Source organism: Podarcis melisellensis (assembly GCF_964234715.1).
Source record: "Podarcis melisellensis genome assembly, chromosome: 1".
NCBI lineage: Eukaryota > Metazoa > Chordata > Lepidosauria > Squamata > Lacertidae > Podarcis > Podarcis melisellensis.
This window is the reverse complement of record NC_138528.1, coordinates 3,190,462-3,212,601: the sequence shown is the minus strand read 5'-3', so window position 1 is coordinate 3,212,601 and position 22,140 is coordinate 3,190,462. Positions and strand designations below refer to the sequence as shown.

Sequence of the window (22,140 nt, the reverse complement as noted above, 5' to 3'; positions counted from 1 at the left end):
CAGCAAGCAGAGCTGTGCGCCAACAAGGAAGGGCTGTGGCTCTACAACATGTACCGGGTGGTGCACAGCCAGCTCCTCATTCATCTCTGGATTGCCACAGGGTGGGTAATCATTCCTGTAGCCGCAGAGGGAGGGGCTGCCATCCAGAGGTGCAGCACAGGCCCTGTGTGTGGGACAGCCTCAGCTTAGGTCCCTCCAGAAGTTTTGGACCACAAACGCTCTGGCTGGGGCTAATGGGAACTGCGGTCCAGAGCAGCAGGAGGGCACCAGGTTAGGGGAGGCTGGTGGGTGTGGCTCCAAGTCATGCATTGCTGCGAAAAGAATCATAACTAACAGGTAAGAGGTAATCAATGTGCCCTGACCAACATTCATCATCCCTGAGCATCCCAGAGCAGGGTTAGAGAAGACCCTCCGCAACCTGAGACCGGGGAGAGTCACTGGCAGCAGTGGGCAGGTCAAATGGGCCTCTTCGCCTGGCTTCAGGGCAGTTTTAGGTGCCCCTTTGAGGTCACCGGGATGCGGGTAGCGCTGTGGGTTAAACCACAGAGCCTAGGACTTGCTGATCAGAAGGTCGGCGGTTTGAATCCCCGCAATGACGGGGTGAGCTCCTGTTGCTCGGTCCCTGCTCCTGCCAACCTAGCAGTTCGAAAGCGTGTCAAAGTGCAAGTAGATAAATAGGTACCGCTACAGCGGGAAGGTAAACGGCGTTTTCATGCGCTGCTCTGGTTCGCCAGAAGCGGCTTAGTCATGCTGGCCACATGAGCCAGAAGCTGTACGCCGGCTCCCTCGGCCAATAAAGCGAGATGAGCGCTGCAACCCCAGAGTCGGCCACGACTGAACCTAATGGTCAGGGGTCCCTTTACCTTTACCTTTATGAGGTCACCAGAGGCACCTGTTGGCTTTTGATGAAAAGGGAGGAATCCAGCAGGCATGTGGGGAAAAGGGTGGAACTGATACTGGAAATGTTTGATTCACACACTGATTTTGATTTTACTGCCCCCGCATTTGAGGACGTTTGCAGTGGTCATTCAAAAAGGGCTTATCTGGTGAAAAAGTCAGATGATCCAATTGCCACAAACAAAGCAATTGTATGCATAGGATGGCTTTGTGATCTGCTTTGTGGAGCACGCTCCCATGTTTGAAGGGCTGCCTAGTCGAAGTCCAGTTTAAAGATGAAGAACTCTGAGAAGGTGGACCTGCAAGGACCTTGAATTCAGGGCACAGCTGTAGCATGCAGCACCCAGGCAGCCGAAATGCAGGTCCCCTCGTCGCAGCCTCCCCCACGAGGGAGGGATACATTGCAGTTGTATTTAAATTGCACTATTTATTAGTTTGCACCTGTGTATATAGGTTAGCAAATGCACATCTTATGCAAAATCATGCTTTGTCCCTTTTGGGGTGCAGGGAGGAGATGCTTTTCATTCCTTTTAAATTGCCCCCCCTAAGCATCTGCACTGGGTCTCCATCTTTCCAGGATTCAGATTCAAACTGACTTGATATTTCTTACCTCCGGTTCCAAATTCAAGTTGAACTCAGAAAAGCAGATTTCAAGCAATGTAGTTTGGCAGCCAAACTGGTTTGGTAGCCAGTTTCTCCCAGCCAGAACTAGAGAAGACCAAATCTCTCAGCTTTGGATTCTTTCAGCCTCTCTTTCATTTGTTAAGCTGACTTCTCCACAGTTCCACATCTATTTGCAAACTTTTTGACTTAAAAATGCAGATGAGAATTACTACACACTTTTGCGCACATCTTTCTTAATATACAAAATGTGCTTGGTAAACAATATACAGTGGTACCTCTGGTTGCGGACGGGATCTGTTCCAGATCTCTGGTCGGATCCCGAGGTTTCCACAACTGGAGGTGCCACTTCTGCACATGTGTGCAGCGCGCTGAGTGCTTCTGCGCATGGGTGCGCAGCGAAACCCGGAAAAATACTTCTGGGTTTGCCGCGTATGTATCCTTCAGGATACATAACCGGAGGTGAACGCAAGTTGAGGTACCACTGCAGTGTACTCAGTTTTGTGTGCATTTTTCACTCGTATTTTTGTGTGCCTGCTTTGGTTAGGGAAGTGCATTGCGTTGCAAAATTCAGAGAAGTGTGGATTTCAAAGAGCTGTTTTTTGATTCATGTGTTGGTATGGGAAACTGAATTTGTGAAAGGCTTGATCTCCCACCCCTACCCAGAAGGGGGCAGCATAAGATAACAGTGCTATCATCGCCTGCCCCACTCCCCTTTCTAGAGAGGTGGAATGTGCCTAATACCACTAGACATGTTTGTTTTACGGTGTCTTCTTCCACAGCAAGTGTCCTAGCAGTTGGGCATTGCTGCAAATCTTCTGCCTGAGACCCCAAACGCACCTTGCAGACCTGGGCATCCCTGGGGGTGCAAAAATGACCACTGAACCAGTTGAAAGTTGTGCTGCAGACACCTCTCACCCCTCTGCCCCAGGTGTATTGTAAAACTGCGCATGTCACCAGTTACCAAACTCTCCCAATGCTGGAGCTTGAATCATGGTAGCATTAAGGCAGATGTTCTCCCCACTGCACCCCCATAACTGCAGGAATGATTTGTGCCCAGTCCAAAACTGGGGGACTGAGACATCTTCAAATATGGCAGCTTTTCATCTGGTTGTGTGTGTGTGTGTATTATGCAGCACTAAAACAGAAGTAAAGAAAAAGAGTTGTGTTGCAAGTGGGGTGGGAAACATACACAAACACACATTGGGTGAGAGTCCTAATAGCACAAGGATGGAAGAATGAGGAAATCTCGACCAAGGAACTGTGGCAAGAGAAATTGATGGATTACGCAGAATTGGCAAAATTGACACACAAACTACGTGATAAGGACAACTGTGACTTTAAAGAGGAATGGCAACCTTTTACAAAGTACTTAAAGGAACAACAAAATGAACTGGACTCCTTGGCAGGTTTTGAATAAACATACACATTTTTTTTATTGGTAACATATTGATAAGGATCTTTACAGTTTATAATATGCAGAGAATAACATGTGCTGAGAAACCAGAGAGAGCTGAAGGAAGTCTGTGAGGGTGGGTTTTTCTTTTTAGGGGAGGGAAAAAATGGGGGGGGGAATGAGGATGATGTATTTCTGATAAATTGTTACATTGAAATTCCTAATAAAAAAAACTAACACACACACACACATTGGGTGACTGGGATTCGCACTCAGGTCCTGCTTGCAGACTTCCATTGGAGGATCTGGTTGCCCACTATGAGAACCAAGATGTTGGGAAAGCAGAAAGGGCTCCCTTGGAAAGTGGGGGGGGGGGTGCCTTCGATATTTTTTCGGAGACACCGCTGATGGATTCCTGAGCATTGATCCTGCATGCAAAGTGGTCACTCTACAGCTGAGCCACGGATCTTCCCTCCTGAGGAGACTGCGGGTGTTTCCTCTTCCAGTCACACAGTGTATGTCTTTTGCAGCTATAAGGGCTCTCGGGACCCACCTTTGCTGTTCACCTGTTAGTCCCCAAACAACAGGGATATGCTTGGCAGGGGGTTGGACTCGATGGCCCTTGGGGTCTCTTCCAACTCTATGATTCTGTGACCGGCGCTTGGAAACAGGGTGTGCTCACTGCCCATCCATCTGAGCCACACGCTCTACACAAAGCATCTCCTCCCTTACGGATCCTCAATAAACTTCAGAGCAACCTCATGGTTCTCCCCAACACAGTTTTTAAAAGTCACCGCAGAAGCTCTCTTCCTTCCCACACAGGCCGTTTGGTTCTGCAGTGCCTCACTGAGGAGAGATCCTGGGCAGGCCACACACTTAAACGGGGCATGCGCACTTGCGCATATCTCCAGGGCCGACACAAGACATTTGGCTGCCTGAGGCAAGGAAGTAAATGGCAAACACCCCCAGCCTCCCAATACGCCGAAGTCAAGGTGGATAGTTACATGCCTGAAATAATAAATAACGGCACCAGAGAGGCATTGTCAATGTATTTTGGCATCCGAGACAGAAAATCACACAAGCATCTCTCTTTCTCCCTGGAAATAAAAATGCAGTACAAACAAACCATTTTCCTCTTAAAAAAAAATAAACAAAAACAAAATGCTTTTGAGAATCTCCAAAACTGAAGAAATTAAGAGTGCAAATGGCAGAGGGAAGTCGCATCTGCCCAGAGTCTCAGGAAGGGAGACAAAAGATGAAGGCCATGTATATGTCCCCAGTGAGTGGGCTTCAGGTAGGGGAAAAAAATGACCCTGCACACTTCTGGGGCAAATGGCCACCAGCCTCTCTCTAATGGTAGGGCTGGACCTGCCTGCTTCCAGTGCAACGGGGCAAATTGGTCCTCATCCTAAGTCCTATTTCTTGCCAGAATTTTCTGTGCCATGAAAACAAATTTTATTTTTCCATAGCACCCTGTACGTGAATTGTCCTTTTTACTGGTGCAATTTTTAAAAATGCAAGCTCTTGCTGCCCCAGCTGTCTTGCACATTTGGTCTTACTGATCGGCAGTGGGATGACGAGAGCAGGCGGAGAAAAGGAAGCAAAACAGGAGATTTCTTGAAGCCCCCTCACAGGTCTGCAAACAATGCTGGCAGCAAGTCATGAACATCCTTTGATCTTCCAGTCTCTGCAGGAACCAAATCTGCAAGGAACACACTTGATAGTCAAAGTGGTTCAAATCCCTTGGGGACTGGGGGGAGAGGAATCTAGTAGACAAAGGCTCCCTTGTCCGCTTGGTGTCTGCCCTGAATTCTTGGGACCGATGTTGCAAGGGCAAAGCTCACGAGATCGCCCCTGGGTGACCTCCAAGGACCCTGGACAGGGGAGAGAGAGGCAAGGAGCTCAGACAGGCCGACCAGACAGGGACCAAACCAAGGAAGGCCCATCTATCTTTCAGGTCAGTGGAAGGCCGGATCCTGTTTCACAAGTCTGAATTTCAGTTTCATTCTCTTCTGTGGCTATTCATGCATTTTTATATTGTTGTTTTTCTAGTTTTAGGTTGTTGACATTATTTTAATTCTATGGTTTTTTAGACACTGGTTGGATTTATATATACAGTGGTGCCTCGCAAGATGAAATTAATTCACGCCAGGCACTCCTGTCTTCCACTGCCTCCCGCAGTTTGGTCAAACTCATGCTGGTAGCTTCGAGAACACTGTCCCACCATCTCGTCCTCCGTCGTCCCCTTCTCCTTGTGCCCTCCATCTTTCCCAACATCAGGGTCTTTTCCAGGGAGTCCTCTCTTCTCATGAGGTGGCCAAAGTACTGGAGCCTCAGCTTCACAATCTGATTGAAGGAATAGGTGGCATATTAATGTGGTAAATAAATAACAAGCAAATTAACAAAATATCCCAGTGATCCTGACTTAACTGCATGCATTTCTAGTTTATTTTTAAAAAATGATGCATGAGAAAAAGAAGAGCCATGCAACCCAGCGGCAGCAAAAAAAAGGTAAATGTAAAGGACTCCTGGATGGTTAAGTCCAGTCAAAGGAGACTACGGGGTTGCGGTGCTCATCTCACTTTCAGGCCGATGTAGCCGATGTTTGTCCACAGACAGCTTTCCGGGTCATGTGGCCAGCAGGACTAAACCACATCTGGTGCAATGGGACACCGTGACAGAAACCAGAGCGCACAGAAACGCCGTTTACCCTCCCGCCACAGCGGTACCTATTTATCTACTTGCACTGGTGTGCTTTCGAACTGCTAGGTTGGCAGGAGCTGGGACTGAGCAACGGGAGCTCACCCCATCATTGTGGGGATTCAAACTGCCGACCTTCTGACCAGCAAGTCCAAGAGGCTCAGTGGTTTAGATCACAGCGCCACCCGCATCACCCAAGCCTTGGATCGTGCCCTAGAGCCTTCTGCAATGCTCCGTCCAGAGGAGCAGGGTTGTGTCCTCAGCAAGCGGGTTAATGCGCAGAGCTGTCTCCAGACAGCATAGAGTTTGCAACTTGCTGCCCTCAAAGGAAAACTGGAGGCATTCATTTGCCGTCTTGGCAGCCGGCATAGAAAACACCAAAGTGAATGGAAATGTCAAGAGATCTCTGAGCACAGAGGCCCATCACTCTTTCCATGCCCCCTCCCCTCTGCCAACCCCAATTGTCACACTTTACTCGGAGGCAGAGGAGATGAGAAGGGGAGCACTGGCTGCTTCCGGGGCTGACCCAAGACAGGAGACTCCAATGCGCTCCCCTTCCTTGCTCACGAATGAGCAGAGGCCACCATCCAGGCTTGTGCTTCCTTGCCAGGAGAGAGAGCACTGATAGGCCCCCTGTTCGAATTGTGGATTGTAAGGGTGTCCTCTGGGGCACTGTGCCCTGGCCCTTGGTTGCCCTCAAAACCCGACATATACTCGAAGTTGAGTGTGGATTTCATGCTCTCTATTCAGCTCAAAGTAGTGAGGAATGCCAGTTTCCCCAAAATGTCTGTTTTATATACATTATTTACACAATGGGCCCCACGCGATTGGCTAATTCCGGGATTCTCCTGTAGGCCAATCAGGTTGCGGATTCATTTCCACCTAGAGCTGGATTGGGTGGCTCCTATTGTTCTAGCACCAATCAGACTGCTGCATTCTGGATGCTATTCTAGGACCAATCAGACTGCTGCATTCTTTATCCTATTGTTCTAAGACCAATCAGACTGCTGCATTCTGGATGCTATTGTTCTAGGACCAATCAGACTGCTGCATTCTGGATCCTATTGTTCTAGGACCAATCAGACTGCTGCATTCTGGATGCTATTGTTCTAGGGCCAATCAGACTGCTGCATTCTTTATCCTATTGTTCTAGCACCAATCAGACTGCTGCATTCTGGATCTGATTGTTCTAGGACCAATCAGACTGCTGCATTTTGGATCCTATTGTTCTAGCACCAATCAGACTGCTGCATTCTTTATCCTATTGTTCTAGCACCAATCAGACTGCTGCATTCTGGATCCTATTGTTCTAGCACCAATCAGACTGCTGCATTTTGGATCCTATTGTTCTAGCACCAATCAGACTGCTGCATTCTGGATCCTATTGTTCTAGGACCAATCACACTGCTGCATTCTGAATCTTATTGTTCTAGGACCAATCAGGCTGCTGCATTTTGGATCCTATTCAACTCAGTACATAACACAACCCATCTCCAAAATAGCAAAATGGCTGGGCATCCCTAGAGCCATTCGCTTCAACCTGGATCTGCCGCAGTCAGAAGGGCAGAGGGAGGCGTGTCTGGTCTGTAGAGGGAAAGTGGGCAGGGGAGTGGGAAGGGGGGGGTCTGCAGGGATTTTTCAGAGAGGGAGTAGCAAAGTTAAAATAATATCTGCAAAGCAGGCTTGTTTTGCGCGCACACAGGTGAGAATAATGCCCGTACATTTTGCCTTGTGGCTCAGATACTACAAATGCTAGAAACTGCCCCACTCTTTTTAAAATAAAAGCAGGGGATCTGGAGGTTATTTTCCGGGGGAGTGGCATGCTGGGAGGTCCACTTCCCAGTCTCTGTGAGAAAAGGGTGCTGGATTAGATTGGTCCATCTGGGTATGGGAGAAGTGGAGAAGGGAGCTTTTTCCTGACCTCTCTCCCCTTACCAAAATGTGGTATGATGATAAAATGGCCCCGTTAAGGGAGCTCATCCCAAAGGAGGCAGGGGATAAATTAAAGGCAATCTCAATTGAGGAGATGGAGAATAGTTGGGGAATAGAAGGTACAAGGGAACAGGAAAGTGGTATTTGGAATAAAATTAATTGGCTACCAAAAAGACAAACTTCCTCTCCGCTAAAGGAAAAAGAAGTTAAAAAATGTAGTAAAAGAATCATTACACCCTTTGAAGAATTAGTGAAAGCATATAGGACAGATACAGTTTCAAAATTGTATAAGGTGTTATTAAACAAGAGGAAATCACCAAAGGACAGTTTGAAAGAATATTGGAAGTTAGATACTCAGGAACAGATTTTAGATGACGATTCGGAAAAGAATCTTTCGACAACCACCCTTTGTTGCGGCCTCTAGGATGAAAATGAAAGAAAGAAAGAAAGAAAGAAAGAAAGAAAGAAAGAAAGAAAGAAAGAAAGAAAGAAAGAAAGAAAGAAAGAAAGAAAGAAAGAAAGAAAGAAAGAAAGAAAGAAGGAAGGAAAGAAGATGGGGCCCTGGCCTGATCCAACAGCCTCTTGTGTTCTTACGTTGCTGTTGATCTGCCTTTCATTTAAAAAAACACAAAGGTGGTTCTCTAAGACAATCCTTTCTTGAAAGTAGATTTACACACACACACACACACCCTCCTTTTCTTCCTCCCCGCTGATCCCCTGGAATAACCCTTGTCTCCCTCCTCTGCCCGCCTTGTTTGCCGACTGAATTGCAAGGTTGCCTCTTGTCTTCCCTGCTGTTATGTCATCCAAGAAGGAGTAACCGAGCCAAGACCAACTGCCGTGTCTTGGTTATATTGGCACTAAGAAGAGAGAGAAACAGGTTGTTGTTGTCGTTGCAAGAAGAGCTGGGATTGTGTGCAATGAGACGAGGATACAGGGAGCCTCTGAAGGCTCACAGGCATTACGGAAACCTGGTGGGATGAGACTCATGGCTGGGATGCAGGAATGGGTGTGTGTGTGTTATGAGCTGCTCAAAAGAAATAGATCAAACAGGAAGGGAGGAGGAGTAGCGTTATATGTAAAGGATGTGTACACTTTTGAAGAGATCCATAACATGGAGCATAGAAGGCAGATTGAGAGCATATGAGTAAACACCGGAGGAGAGGGAAACCACAGTGACCTTATTATGGGGGTCTCCTGTAGACCTCCAGACAGACTGAAGACCTGGATGGTACCTTCCTAGAACAGACGGGCAAACATTCAAAAAGGAGAGGTGTAGCAGTCATGTGAGATTCAGTGTGGTGTAGTGGTTAAGAGGGGTAGACTCGTAATCTGGTGAACCGGGTTCGCTTCCCCGCTCCTCCACATTCAGCTGCTGGCCAGGGCCTTGCAGAGCCAGGCAGAGGCCCGGGCCAGGTAGATAACGTAAAGGTAAAGGGACCTCTGACCATTAGGTCCAGTCATGGCCGACTCTGGGGTTGCGGCGCTCATCTCGCTTCATTGGCCAAGGGAGCCGGCGTACAGCTTCTGGGTCATGTGGCCAGCATGACTAAGCCACTTCTGGCGAACCAGAGCAGCGCATGGAAATGCTGTTGTAAATAATGTGCCCCCTTTTTTTTACCCTGGGGATAACTTAAGTCTTATAAATAAGACTCGTGCTGTCAGCCATGGCCCCAGGGAATCCGCCAGCGCCTTTGTGCCTCCGCGTTCGCCCCAGTGCATCCCCTGTGATTGTGAATATGCTGACCGAGGCCCCCTTTGGAATCGGAGGGCCAGGCCAAGTGGCCTATATGACCCCCGCTCTGTCTGGGCCTGCTGCTGGGTGACCTTGGGCTAGTCACACTTCTCTGAAGTCTCTCAGCCCCACTCACCCCACAGAGTGTTTGTTGTGGGGGAGGAAGGGAAAGGAGAATGTTAGCCGCTTTGAGACTCCTTAAAGGTAAAGGTAAAGGGACCCCTGATCATTAGGTCCAGTCGTGACCGACTCTGGGCTTGCAGCACTCATTGTCGCTTTACTGGCCAAGGGAGCCGGCGTACAGCTTCCGGGTCATGGGACCAGCAGGACTAAGCCGCTTCTGGCGAAACCAGAGCAGCGCACGGAAACACCGTTTACCTTCCCACAAGAGTGGTACCTATTTATCTACTTGCACTTTGACGTGCTTTCGAACTGCTCGGTTGGCAGGAGCTGGGACCGAGCAACAGGAGCTCACCCTGTCGCGGGGATTTGAACCACCAACCTTCTGATTGGCAAGTCCTAGGCTCTGTGGTTTAACCCACAGCGCCACTCCTTAGGGTGGTGATAAAGCAGGATGTCAAATCCAAACTACAACTCCTCCTCCTCCTCCTCCTCCTCTTCTTCTTGATGGGAGACTTCAACTTCCCCGATATCAATTGGGACTCAAACTCTGCCAAGAATGTAAGGTCCGACAAATTCCTCCATTGCCTCGCTGACCATTTCGTTTCCAAGAAGGTGGAAAAAGCAAAAAGGGGTTCATCTATCCTGGACCTGGTCCTCACCGATAGGGAGGAACTGATCGACAAAATGGAAGTGCTAGAGGAAGCATTCATGTCCAGCGGCACGCTTGGGTGCCTGGTGCGGCGCATGCATCCTGCAGCCGAGGGCGGGGCGAGCCACCCATGGGGACGGGGCGCGCTGCATGGAGCCTTTCCACTGCCTCCCCCTCAGCTATAGGGCAGCTGTGGGAGAGGCAGAGGGCTGACGCAAGCCCCATGCTGCCATTTCAGACACCACATCACTCCCAGGAGAGACGCATGGCTCTGGCATGCTGCAGGCCCCATGGTAAGTGCCGGCCCCCGCGGTGTGGCGCCCAGTGCCAGCCGCGTTTCATTATGTTTGTTGACTGAGCTAAAAGGTTTCGTGAGCCCAAGTAAAATAACAACAACTCATATTTTTGTCATTTTGTCACCCACCCACCCCAGTGATGACACCTGGGGTGAACCTTACCCCCCCTTCCTCTGACACTGATCATTTCCTCCAGGGAGGTGGTTGGAGGATGGATGGCGGCTAATGGATTGAGGTTGAATCCTGACAAGACTGAAGTACTGTTCTTGGACGACAGGGGATGGGCTGTTGTGGGGGACTCCCTGGTCCTGAATGGGGTCACTGTGCCCCTGAACTCACAGTTGTCCATGGAGGCGCAGGTCAATTCTGTGTCTACCAGCTCCATCTGGTACCCAGGATGAGACCCTACCTGCCCGCAGACTGTCTCGCCAGAGTGGTGCATGCTCTGGTTATCTCCCTCTTGGACTACTGCAATGAGCTCTCCGTGGGGCTACCTTTGAAGGTGACCTGGAAACTACAACTAATCCTAAACGGCCTCAGCCCAGTATACCTGAAGGAGCGTCTCCACCCCCATCATTCTGCCAGGACACTGAGGTCCAGCGCCGAGGACCTTCTGGCAGTTCCTTCCCTGCCAGAAGTGAGGTTACAGGGAACCAGGCAGAGGGCCTTCTCGGTGGTGGCACCTGCCCTGTGAAACGCCCTCCCACCAGATGTCAAAGAGAAAAACAACTACCAGACATTTAAAAGACATCTGAAGGCAGCCCTGTTCAGGGAAGTTTTAAATGTGTGACATTTTAGTGTATTTTTAATCTTTGTTGGAAGCCGCTCAGAGTGGCTGGGGTACAAATAATAATAATAATAATAATAATAATAATAATAATAATAATAAAATTATTTCATGATACAGAGGAAAGGGGAAGCCAACTGTGGAGGCAGTGCAGAGTCATCCTGGTTCACAGCCACCAACAGCCCTCTCCTCCGCCAATGACTCCATGATTTTATGTGTCCAATCCTCTTTTAAAACCATCCAAATCGGTTGCCATCACTGCCGCCTGTGGGAGCATGGTCCATAGGTTATGCACTCCTCTTCTTGTGTTCTTCTGATTTCATTTCTTTCTTCTTCCCCACTAGATTGGATGCCACTCCTCGCCTAGGAAGGCTTCTTGGCCTCTGCAACCACCAGCCTTCTTTCCATCTGAAATATACTCAGAGTCGGGAGTGGATTTCATGCTCTTTATTCAGCTCATAGTGGTCAGGAGGAATGGAAGTTCCCCCAGAATGTCGGCTTTATATACATTATTTACACAATGGGCCGCACGTGATTGGTTAATTCCGGGATTCTCCTGTAGGCCAATCAGGTTGCGGATTCACTTCCACCTGGAGCTGGATTGGGTGGCTCCTGTGGACTAATCAGACTGCTGCATTCTGAATCCTATTGTTCTAGGACCAATCAGACTGCTATATTTTGGATCCTATTGTTCTAGGACCAATCAGACTGCTGCATTTTGGATCCTATTCAACTCAGTACATAACACCATCATCTGTTGCTAATGCTGGCCGGGGAACAGAGCCTGCAAGAGTTCCTTGTTGAGAGGCCTCAGGCCGTGTCCGGCATCACGTCCGGCCTCTTTGACACAGGCAGCGCCCAAAGCGATCCTTTGAAGGAGCCCCATGCCTTGTCTGTGGGTCATTGCCTGCCCTTGTCCCAGTCACACACACACACACACACCCCGGGAATCCCTACCACCACAAAGCCTGTCAGATTACATGCCTGTAAGAATGGGCTACACAAATACCCCCTAGCTGTGCAGACAAAAAGCCCTGACATTATGAGCACGAGCGCTTGTGTCATAGTCACAGAGAATGCCAGCGCTGTGCACTCAGGAATAAGCCTGCTCAGCTGCAAAGCTCTGTGGGTGAGGTCAGCTCTTGGGGTGACACGGAAGCAATGCATCTGTGAGATGACATCCCTCTGCCGAGAGACGGGAGCCCTCAAGTCAAGACGGAACTTGGGGGGGTTAATTGCAGCTATAATAAAGGCAGCATTTTTTCATCTCTGCCAAGCTAAGCAGTTGGCTCCTTACCTCTCTCGCCCTGACCTCGCCACTGTGATCCACGCGACGGTCACCTCCCGACTGGATTATTGTAACTCGCTCTACGCGGGGCTGCCCTTGAGACTGACCCAGAAACTCCAGCAGGTGCAGAATGCCGCGGCGAGACTCCTTACGGGGTCCTCACTGCAGGATCACATTCACCCAGTGCTATACCAGCTGCACTGGCTCCCGGTGGAGTACAGGGTCAGGATTAAGGTGCTGGCTTTAACCTTTAAAGCCCTATATGACCTAGGACCCTCGTACCTACGGGACCGCCTCTCCTAGTATGCCCCACAGAGGACCTTACGGTCTTCAAACAAAAAGATCTTGGAGGTCCCAGGCCACAGGGAGGTTAGGCTGGCCTTGACCAGAGCCAGGGCCTTCTCGGTCATGGCCCCAATCTGGTGGAACGCTCTGTCACAAGAGACTAGGGCACTGAAGGACTTGACATCTTTCCGCAGGGCCTGCAAGACAGAGCTGTTCCACCAGGTCTTTGGCCAAGGCACAGTCTGACCCCCTCCTTTGGTAATCCTCACAGAACTCTAGCCCAGTGTTTCCCAACCTTGTGCCTCCAGCTGTTTTTGAACTACAACACCCATCATCCCTGACTAGCAAGACCAGTGGCAAGGGATGATGGGAATTGTAGTCCAAAAACATCTGGAGGCACAAGGTTGGGAAACACTGCTCTAGCCCAATGGTTGCCATTAATTTGATTTTGAATTTATTTTAGAATGTATTTATTTTAGAATGCTGTGTTACTTTTATTGTTGTTAGCCGCTCTGAGCCCGGCTTCACCTGGGGAGGGCAGGATATAAATAAATTATTATTATTATTATTATTATTATTATTATTATTATTATTATGATGCGAGATTTTGCAGTCAAATATAAGAACACATATTCTTGTTACTTAGTAATGGGGCTAAGGACCAGAGAGCCATCAATTTATAGACAGGCAAGTTATAGTTCTGCGGTCACATTAGCCCCTGGACTTGCTAATCAACAAGAATACACCTCGTTAGATTGGACAGCAAAGTCTCCCACAATCTGGACATTTCAACAGAAGCAAAAGCAAAATATGTGGAGCTGAAGTGAACGGGGTGCCTGGCTGGCTGGGTGGGAGTCATAGCTGTCAACTTTCCCCTTTTCTCGCGAGGAATCCTATTCGGAATAAGGGAATTTCCCTTAAAAAGGGGGAAATGTTGACAGAATTGTGTTGTGCAAATTCTGAAGGGTGCCAGCTTGGCCAAGAATGCTCCATGGAATTTTAAAAAGCAAGCAGGCGGCAACATTTGCAGAACATTTCTGGGAATAGGGCAGGGAGATAGGTTCATGGGGACATTGGCACCGGCCAATAGGTACCTTCCGCTTGATGTCTACAATCTGTCTCCACACTCGGAGGTAGCCGTTATTTTCTTTTTCTTCCTGTCGCATAACAGAAACTTTTCCTTTGCTTGCAAAGTGGCAAGACTGCTCTTCCCGCTCTCGAAGCAATGCGTTCGCACGCTCCTTTGGGCTCGCACCTAAGAGTGATGGCGCCTGGTGCAGAAACAGCCCGTAGTCAGAATTCAAACCGGGTTTGCAAGGAAGGAAAGAGCAGGGCTGGGATGCTTAGAACTCGCACAGAATGCATTTTCATCTTGACCAGAGATCTTCTCCTCTTCCTTTGTGCCTTACACAGCTGTCTTCCCTTCTGCCCAGTCATGCTCTATGGTTCAGACTTGCACCCTGAAATATACTCAGAGTTGAGAGTGGATTTCATGCTCTTTATTCAGCTCATAGTGGTGAGGAAGAATGGAAGTCCCCCCAAAGTATCTGCTTTATATACATTATTTACACAATGGGCTGCTTGTGATTGGCTAATTCCGGAATTCTCCTGTAGGCCAATCAGGTTGTGGATCCACTTCCATCTGGAGCTGGATTGGATGGCTCCTGTAGACCAGTCATACTGCTGCATTGTTCTAGGACCAATCAGACTGCTGCATTTTGGATCCTATTGTTCTAGGACCAATCAGACTGCTGTATTTTGGATCCTATTCAACTCAGTACATAACACCCCCCCCCCTTTAGATCTACCTCTCTTTCAAATCGGAACCAGTGAAGGCGGTGAATGTCCTGTGTGAGTGCCTGGAGGTGGTTGGACGATGGATGGCGGCTAACAGATTGAGGTTGAATCCTGACAAGGCAGAAGTACTGTTTTGGGGGGACAGAAGGCGGGCAGGTGTGGGGGACTCCCTGGTCCTGAACAGGGTAACTGTGTCCCAAAGGACCAGGTGTGCAGCCTGGGAGTCATTTTAGACTCAGCTGTCCATGGAGGCGCAGGTCAATTCTGTGTCCAGGGCAGCTGTTTACCAGCTCCATCTGGTACGCAGGCTGAGACCCTCCCTGCCCACAGACTGTCTCACCAGAGTGGTGCATGCTCTAGTTATCTCCCGCTTGGATTACTGCAATGTGCTCTATGTGGGGCTACCTTTGAAGGTGACCCGGAAACTACAACTAATCCAGAATGCGGCAGCTAGACTGGTGATTGGGTTGCGGCCACAGAGACCACATAACACCGACTTGAAAGACATACACTGGCTCCCAGTACGTTTCCAAGCACAATTCAAAGTGGTGCTGACCTTGAAAGCCCTAAACGGCCTTGGTCCAGTATACCTGAAGGAGCATCTCCACCTCCATAATTCAGCCCGGACACCGATGTCCAGCTCTGAGGGCCTTCTGGCGGTTCCCTCATTGCGAGAAGTGAGGTTACAGGGAACCAGGCAGAGGGCCTTCTCAGTGGTGGCGCCCGCCCTGTGGAACGCCCTCCCACCAGATGTCAAAGAGAACAACAACTACCAAACTTTTAGAAGACATCTGAAGGCAGCCCTGTTTATGGAAGCTTTTAATGTTCAATAGGTTATTGTATTTTAGTGTTTTATTGGAAGCCACCCAGAGTGGCTGGGGGGACCCAGTCAGATGGGCGAGGTATAAATAATAAATTGTTGTTGTTGTTGTTATTCACCCCCCAAAGAAACTAACCAGCTCAAACGAGAGGCTGCTCAGTTTTCTGCCCGACCTGCCTGTCACCACCCATTGGCCAAGAATTCTGATTGGTTTCAGCTTTCAGCAGTTTGTTAATATCAAGAGGCATCCCTGGAAGAGAGAGGGGTGGGGAGAGCAAACTTCCTATCAAGGGGAGGGTCGCAGAGGGGCCATCATGGATTCATTACTGCAGGCCCAGGGAAATTGGGCAATATCATTAGCTGTGCCCGCCCACCTCCCCGTCTGCTGTTTGTCACCACGAGCTGGATATTTATGCCGCTCCTGGGAAGCCTCTGAATCAAAGACACATGCCCTTGCATTCTTGGAGCATTAGCTAATGGTGTACCTCATGCAAAATTCAGGGGAGGGCTGTGAAAGGTTGTGCTCATCAAAAAAAAGGGGGGGGGGTTTCTGCCATACAATGCAATCTCCAAACTAGGCTCCCATCAGAAGAATATTTCTTTCTCTCTTTTTTTCAGTCATTTTTTTGTCACTGTTAAGTCCTCCCCCCCTCCCCATTCTTTTTTTTACATTTTATACATTCTTTTTTTGACTGAAGAAAATCACCATTTTATAATTCAAATTGGGGAAATAAATACAGTAAGTGGACAAAAGTACAAAGATGCACAAAATGTTTAGAGGTATGTGTACCCCTGCGTACCCCCAGGGGAAGAAACCCGCTGGTTATGCTAATCGTGCTGCTTAACTAGCCAGCCAAAACTATTAATTAGAAGGTCTGGATTTGGCAAGCCTGCTCTCAAATTCCAAGAAGTGGAAGAGACTTGGGGCATCAGACTAAAATTATCCAAATTCATAACATCCTAAGTCCCAAATTGTCTTCCTCTTGGAGGAGAGAGAGGATTGGAGATTGTGGCTGGTCTGTATTTCTGCAGCTTGCGCATGCATGTTCAGCCATGTAGGAGCATGAATGAGAAGGAAGTCGTTTTGATTTGGGATTTCCAGTTCTGAAAATACTGTGACGGTTGCTATGATCCTGATCCGTGGCCCGTGTTTTATACTGTGACCCGCCCAGGGATTGTTGCACGAGGACGAGGAGTGGGGGTGGGGGCTATAAAAGGGAGGAAGGAAATGCATGAATAAATCAACAGACCAGCAGCCCCTTCTCATTACTTTGCTGTGCTTCTAAGTGTTCCCTGCATTAGTCCACCTCTGTGCAGCTGATTTACAGCTCTGCAACGAAAGGAATGTGCAACAGGCAACGGGACTCTTGCGGTATCTGTAGGTTTTCATCATCACCCAGGATTGGGACCAAGGAAGGCTTGGAGGAGCCGACTCTTTTCAGCACTTGACAGAAATCCCATAAATCACGGTGCTCAAATGTGCATAGCTGTCAACTTACATATTTGAAAATAAAGGACCAGCAGCCTCGAAAATAAGGGATCAGCAGCCAAAATAAGGGATTTCCCCAGCACAGGTATGTTCGACTTCTGAGCCCCTCCAAGCCAAAGGCAGAAAGCCCAGCCAGCAGCCAAACGAAGCCTCAAGCGGTGGTTTCCACAGCACAGCAACCCGGTAAAGGGGATGCAGCAAGGAAAACCACCGCCACCTCTCTGCTGGGAAGCGCTGAGCAAAGGCGAGTCCCTAGGCAACGCAGCCGATTTGATCGGCACCAGGCATGCAAGCTCCACAGTTACACAGTTGGAGCCTCCCTCCTCCCTGGCCGGCAGGGAGGAAGGGAGAGGAGCTGCTTCCTTTGAAACCTGAGAAATTTAAGGGACATCATCAATAAGGGACAGCAGTGGGACACGGCGCTGCGATAAGGGACTTTCCCGCCAAATAAGGGACGGTTGACAGCTATGCAAATGTGGCCTCAATTCAGAGAACACTAGAAGTCATGAGCATCCAGTGAATGTTGGAAAATGCAGGACTGATAAAAGGGTTATTATTATTTTATTATTCATTACATTTATATACTGGCCTACACCCGAGGTTCTCAGGGCAGTTTACAGTGTAATAATAACCGGTCATGTTGTGGGGATGCCTGATGATCGTCTTCCAAAGCAACTACTCTATTCCAAACTTAAATATGGAAAGCGTAATGCTGGTGGTCAACAAAAGAGGTTTAAAGACTCTCTCAAGGCAAATCTAAAAAAATGTAGTATAAACACCGACAACTGGGAAACACTGGCCTGCGAGCGCTCTAGTTGGAGAACAGCCTTGACTAAAGGTGTCATGGGTTTTGAAGATACTCGAACTCGGGACACAAGGGAGAAACACACTAAGAGGAAGGCACACTTGGCAAATCCACACCGTGATCAACTCCAGCCCGGAAACCAGTGTCCCCCCTGTGGAAGGACGTGTGGATCCAGAATTGACCTCCACAGTCACTTACGGACTCATTGTTAAAACTGCGTTTATGGAAGACAGTCTTACTTGGTTGGGTGATCGCCGTAGAAGAAGAAATGATAAGAATAATTTTATTTTTTATTATTTATACCCTGCCCATCTGGCTGGGTTTCCCCAACTACTCTGGGGTTAAAGTAAGTAAGAAGAAGATGAAAGAAAGCAGATTACCATGGTTGATATTAGACCCATGTAGAAGGCGAAGGAAGTCAATAAAGAAAATGAAGTCAAATTTAGGTTAATACATATCTTTATTTTTGAGATATTTACCCCCTTTCCCCCCTTTTTTCTATTTTTATTTTCTTGCCTATATATTATTTTTTCCCTCCTCTGTGGCATTCGCTTCATAAGACACACAGACATTTCCCCTTACTTTTTAGGAAGGAAAAAGTGCGTCTTATAGAGCGAAAAATATGGTATGTTCTGCCTCCACTTTTGGAGGCAGCAATGCTTCTGAATAGTAGTGTGCTGGTCCCGTGAGCTAACCGTGAGGTGAGGTCCGAGTCCAGTCCGAGGTTGAGGGTGCAGTATGGAGGCTGTCCGTCAAAGCTGAAGCTGGGTCCAAGGCAGGGGGTCAGGTGAGGTCAGGAGCTCCGGCAGAACAGCAGGACAGGGTGCAGGCAGGAACAGGCTACCAACAATGTTGCTCCCGCAACCTGGGACTGGGGCTGGCCGGCTTTTATTTGCCCCGAGGCATAGGGCGGCCCCGATCCTCTGGTGACTCGCCTCTCCTGGTCTGGAGGCGAGCACTCCTCCTGCGGGAACTTAGTTCCCTCCGCCTCTCTGCCCTGAGCCTCTGCAGCTCAGGAGAGGCTGGAGGGTTACCGGACCCAGAGGCAACCTCACCTTCCCCTGACGGGGCTGAGAGTTGAGGACCTGCAGGCAATGGGTCCTCCATCACCTCAGGAGCCAGAGCAGACTCAGCTGGTGTCTGCACCTGAGGATCCAGCACAGGTGAGGACCCTTCAGGTTCAAGCCCCAGCCCCGGCTCAGCTGGTTCTGGAGGCGGGGACTCCTCTGCAGGCTGGGATTCCTCAGGTTCAGCCTCTGAATCCAATTCCCAGGCCATCAAAGGTAGTTGCTGGCAAGCGCAGGGGGCAGAATTGCTCTTCCGCAGCCAGAACAGCCAGTGCACTCCTTTGCTTTTTATTTTTAGAGTTTTTCATATCCTGCTTTATTTTGCTGCCCCGTCTTCTTCCTGATGGCATTCCCTTTGGGCTGTGGTTTGGCCTGGCCATTGAGTGGCGAAGGGTCGGGAGAGCAATGGAGAATGACAGGCAATTAGTGGAAACATCCAGCGCTTTAATAACAAGCACCTGGGGCATGGCTTTCATCACACCCCGGAGAGCGGAAAAAACTGGGGCAGGAAAATGCTAGAGTCCTCCTGTATGCAGACTGAGCTCCTGGATGAAACGGGAAGCTGATGACGACGACGGCGATTTATTCTAATTTATTATTTGTACCCCGCCTATCTGGCTGGGTTTCCCCAGCCACTCTGGGCGGCTTCCAACAAAGACCAAAAATACACTAAAATGTCACACATTAAAAACTTCCCTGAACAGGGTTGCCTTCAGATGTCTTCTAAATGTCAGGTAGTTGTTTATCTCTTTGACATCTGGTGGGAGGGCGTTCCACAGGGTGGGTGCCACTAACGAGAAGGCCCTCTGCCTGGTTCCCTGTAGCTTTGCTTCTCACAGGGAGGGAACCACCAGAAGGCCCTCGGCACTGGACCTCAGTGTCCGGGCAGAACGATGGGGGTGGAGACACTCCTTCAGGTATACTGGGATGAGGCCGTTTAGGGCTTTAAAGTCAGCACCAACACTTTGAATTGTGCTCGGAAACGTACTGGGAGCCAATGTAGGTCTTTCAGGACCGGTGTTATGTGGTCTCAGCGGCTGCTCCCAGTCACCAGTCTAGCTGCCGCATTCTGGATTAGTTGTAGTTTCACAAGATATTCGCAAGCACCCTTTCTGGACAGAGAGTGTGGTTGGTTCTGCCCTTGGGCATCACCAGGGCAAACACAAACACACCAAAGCTCAAAACGGCCTGGTAGAGACTCTGAACAACTCGGGATGCTGTTCCCAGTTGAGCAAATTCAGTCTTTCAACCTCTTAACCTGCCTGTCCTCTACATTTGTTTTGGAAAAATGACTCTAAGATCTACATGGAAATATCCCACACTAGAAATGGCCGGCACTCACAGGACCTTTGTTGGCCACCGTAAGGATGCTGGAGTTAAAGCCTACTGGGATGTGACATACAATGAACTGAAAAAAGATTTTAAACTATACAGTGGTACCTCGGGTTACAGACGCTTCAGGTTACAGACGCTTCAGGTTGCAGACTCCGCTAACCCAGAAATAGTACCTCGTTAAGAACTTTGCTTCAGGATGAGAACAGAAATCACACGGTGGCAGCAGGAGGCCCATTAGCTAAAGTGCTTCAGGTTAAGAACAGTTTCAGGTTAAGAACAGACCTCCGGAACGAATTAAGTACTTAACCCGAGGTACCACTGTACTTTTATTTTTAAAATGGAGGCTTTTTTATTGGGTATTGTGGGAGAAGAAATTCCCAAAGTAGACTTAAATATGTTTATGTAGCAGACAAAATTAATGGACTACGCAGAATTGGATAAAATGACAGGAAGGATTCGAAACCTGCGAGACCAGAGATTTACATAAGATTGGTAGAAATATACGAATTATTTGAAGAGCAACTGTAATCAACAAATTACGCTAGTAGGACTACAAGAAGTTTTGTAAGGAGGAATATATGAAATATTGCAAAGAAGAGAAAAAAAGAGAGACATTAGTTATGATATTCAAATATAATAGTGAAAGTAAGAAATGTATATTAAGTGAAAAAGATTTGAAAATTTTCAGATGTGATTGATGTCAAAAAAATTGTATGAGATATAAAAGTATGTTTAATAATGGTTGAAAATGATATGCTAAAAAACTAATAATGTTTATATATATATATATAATAAATATGTTTATGTATGCTACCATGGCTGCAAGGACACTTTTAGCCCATAAATGGAAGCAGCAGGAACTTACAACTTTGGAAGAATGGCAGACAAAAATGATTGAATATGCAGAACTGGCAAAGCTGACAGGGAAAATCCAAAACAAGAGTGACGAACTGTTTGAAAAGGACTGCGGTAAATTTATACGATATATGAAAGAACATTGTAACCACTTGAGAACGTTTGCAGGTTTGATTTAAAATATTTTGTAATGATCATTTTTGAAACTGATTTACAAATACTAAATATTTTTTTTAAAGTATAGTAAGAAGGTAAATAGGTTGATATAGAAATGCTAAGTGGATTGTGATTGCTTAAGAAAGTCGGAGGGAGTGGGGAGTCGATGTTTGATATGAGGAAAGTTGTATGTGATATGATTTGATATGAATGTGACAAAGGGAAAATAGGAAAAAATAATAAAAATTATGGAAAAACAAGAACAGGATGCTGGACTAGGTGAGACATTGCCCTGATCCAGCAAACCCTTCTTACCTTCTTATGACCTGAAGATGCCTCTTGATTTATCTGCAGGCTTATCTGGTTGAGGGATTTTTAACACACAAGCCAGTAGACCTGAGCTTTGCTGGCCGGCATGCGCCATTATGTGCCCAATTAGCCGAATCTCTCCAGGAACTCATTCCAGCAAAGCAATGGAGCAGGACTCTTCTTTCCCGCCTCTGGTGGCTGGAGCTTGGCAGCATTGAGCCCATGCAGGTTTACTTTGGAGTAAGTCCCAAGTGGGGATGGGCAGACTCATGTAGGTTTGGCAGAAGTGAGGCACCAAGAGTTCTTAAAGGAACAAGGAGGAGAGGGGTGTGTGGACCAGGGTGGGGGCAATTAAACCACGTTAAACATTAGGTCCAAGTGCAGAAAAAGAATTTAAAAATGTGGTTTGGGGTGCAGCATTAAAATAATATAAAAACCAAATCTGTTAAAATGGAAATAAAAACAGCACAAAGCTATTAAAAACTGTTTGCTTGAAACAAGAAGTTCCATTTAAGTACAGTGATACCTTGAATCACAACCATAATCCATTCCGGAGGTCTGGTTGTGAACCAAAACAGGTTGTTACCCAAGGTGCGCTTTCGCCAATGGGGCCTCCCCCCCCCCCAAATTGGTTGTAATCCCCCAAAATGGGTTGTAATCAAAAAAATGGGACACATACTTCAGGGTTTGACATGGTTGTAATCCAAATTTGTTCACACTTACAGCTATTGAAATGGACAGACAGAGGTGTTTCCATCACAGTGTATCTAACTGAGCTGTGGAACTCACTGAGACTAG

General features: G+C 48.0%; 2 long non-coding RNA genes across 2 annotated transcripts in view; one reads left to right on the top strand and one right to left on the bottom strand.

Moving 5' to 3' along the window:
- LOC309373225 overlaps window positions 1-17,846 on the bottom strand; it is a 30,421-nt gene extending 12,575 nt beyond the window's left edge. Inside the window, exon 1 of the long non-coding RNA XR_014169869.1 lies at window positions 17,706-17,846. This is a non-coding gene — a long non-coding RNA (uncharacterized lncRNA). The remainder of the gene's footprint in view (window positions 1-17,705) is intronic.
- LOC309372929 overlaps window positions 380-22,140 on the top strand; it is a 122,540-nt gene continuing 100,779 nt past the window's right edge. Inside the window, exons 1-2 of the long non-coding RNA XR_014169734.1 lie at window positions 380-507; window positions 879-1,556. This is a non-coding gene — a long non-coding RNA (uncharacterized lncRNA). The remainder of the gene's footprint in view (window positions 508-878; window positions 1,557-22,140) is intronic.